At 32.5% G+C, this 2,360-nt stretch overlaps 1 pseudogene; it reads right to left on the bottom strand.

Annotated features, from left to right (window-relative positions):
* On the bottom strand, nt 1-965 carry LOC147352835 (olfactory receptor 4P4-like; annotated as a pseudogene).
* Between the last annotated feature and the right edge of the window lie 1,395 nt (nt 966-2,360).

Here is a 2,360-nt window from a genome sequence, read left to right as displayed (position 1 = left end):
CTAAATACCTCTTTGCTGAACAACTTGTTCCTTAAAGGTATGCTTCCTTTGAAAACAAAGTTTGATACTAAATTTTTCCAAGTATTTTTCATCTCTGCATTTCTTAGAGTATAGATTAAGTGATTGAACATGGGGGCAATGATGGTGTAAAATAGTGCAAATACCTTATCCTCAGGGAAAATAGTGGGAGGTCTAAGATAGATAAAGATAACAAGTACAAAAAATAAGATGAACACAGTGATATGAAACCCACAGATAGAGAGGGCTTTGTGTCTTCCCTCGTTTGAACGATTATTTAAAGTGAATAATATAATGCTATAGGAAACAAACAAGGCAGCAAATGTAACTAAGTCAAGCATTCCTGAAAAGGCAATCACAAGAACACCTGTGATGTAGGTGTCAGTACATGAAATTTTTAGCAATGGAAAAATATCACAGAAATAGTGATCAATTTCATTAGGACCACAGAAAGGCAAGCTGATTGCCATAAAAAATTGAGGAAAAGAACGGACAGCTCCACCCGCTCAAGCAGCTAAGAGGAGAAGATTGCATCTTGTTCTATTCATGACAATCACATAGCGGAGAGGCTTGCAGATGGCAACATAGTGATCAAAAGCCATGGCAGTAAGAATAAAGATCTCAGTACCTCCAAAGAAGTGCATGATAAGGACCTGTAGCATGCAATCTCCATAGGATATAGTCTTTCTCTCTACTAGCAGATCTCCAATTAGTTTGGGTGTAACGCTGGAGGTATAGCAGATGTCTATGAGGGATAAGTAGCTGAGAAAATAGTACATTGGTTGGTTAAAAAGAGGACTGTATTGAATGCAGAAGAGGATCAGAAGGTTTCCTACCAACAGGACAAGATAACAGAATAAGAATAACACAAAGGAAAATATTTGTATGTTCTGGTTATATGAAAGTCCTAGAAGAATTAATTCTGATATGTTTCTCTGGTTTTCCATTTGAGTTTAGTGTAGGTTATACACAAATGTTTCAGAAAAAAAGAAAATATATGCTTGGGTGAATATGAGCACACTAATATAAAATTTACCAAAAATACATTTACATGAATAAAATTTTAATATTAGTTATTGATTTAGTAAATGTTTTTAATCTCTCTTACTTTATAAATCTATTGCAAAACAATTTATAATGAAAATGATTATATGATTTAATCAATTATTTGTAAAATTTTTAAATATTTAAACATTATTTTGAAAATAAAAAGTTAATTGCTGTTAATAAAATATTGTACAAAACAAAGAAGGCTAATTGACCCAAGGAAAGAAAATATTCTTTTGTATATTTTTCAATTATTGTGGCCATATACATGAAGGCAACTTTCTTTCTTTTAAAATTATCTAACCAAATTCCCTGAATTATCTGGGATGAATCCCAAAGAAACACAAATTTGTTTAAAATCCCAGCTTGAACTGCTGAACATTAATTTAAATAGGGCATCCTAAGGTTTCTGTGATGGTTTAAGTGGTAAAGAATCTGCCTCAAAGCAGGAGACACTGGTTTGATCCCTGGGTTGGAAAGATCCCCTAGAAGAGGGAAAGGCAGCCACTCCAGTATTCTTGCCTGGAAAATCCCATGGACACAGGAACCTGGAGGGCTACAGCCCATAGCATCTCAAAGAGTTGGACACAATTCAGCATGTACACATACTCTGTGATCAAGCATAGTTAGTGGGTAAATCAATGTGATTGTTGTTACATAAAAAGGTAAAGAACTTTTGAGAAATATACATTAAGATTCATATTACAATTTATATTTTATTTATACATTATGATTTAAATTGCCAAAATCTATAAATTAATTTATTTCTTATATTTATATTCCATGTGTTAAGACAAAATATGCATTACTGATATTGAAGTTTGCTTTGGATATTGGTAAAGAACATTAAATGTGAAGTTGCTCAAGTGTTTGTTGCTGGAAACTTCATGCCAAAAAAAAAAAAAAACAACTACTGTTAGTAAAATAGATGATATGACAACTTTCGGTCCAGTTATTCCCTCAGTGGCATGTGTTGCAGTAAAGAATTAATGAAATGTTTATAGATTTTCATCTTTTGTAACTAAGGGATAATCTTAAGATGCTTTTAATCGTGTAAAATAAATGCAAGATAGAACAAGTTCACTTCTAGATGCTATTTTAACCACTAATGAGGAATTATTTGTCCACAGTGGCTTTGCAAAAGCTAGCACACTTTTAGTGTTTGAAGTCATATCCAGGCCACCATATGTCTATTTAAAAGAAAAAATAAAAAGCAAACAGAGAATTAATGTTTTTATAGCAAGTGCATGGTTTTCATATTTAAAAACTGTCAAGTCTAGGGCTTCACAAAGTTA

This window comes from Bos grunniens, chromosome 19 (assembly GCF_055505025.1).
Source record: "Bos grunniens cultivar Pamir isolate PY7600 chromosome 19, Bosgru_T2T1.0, whole genome shotgun sequence".
Classification (NCBI taxonomy): Eukaryota; Metazoa; Chordata; class Mammalia; order Artiodactyla; family Bovidae; genus Bos; species Bos grunniens.
This window is presented reverse-complemented; position numbering and strand designations above follow the sequence as displayed.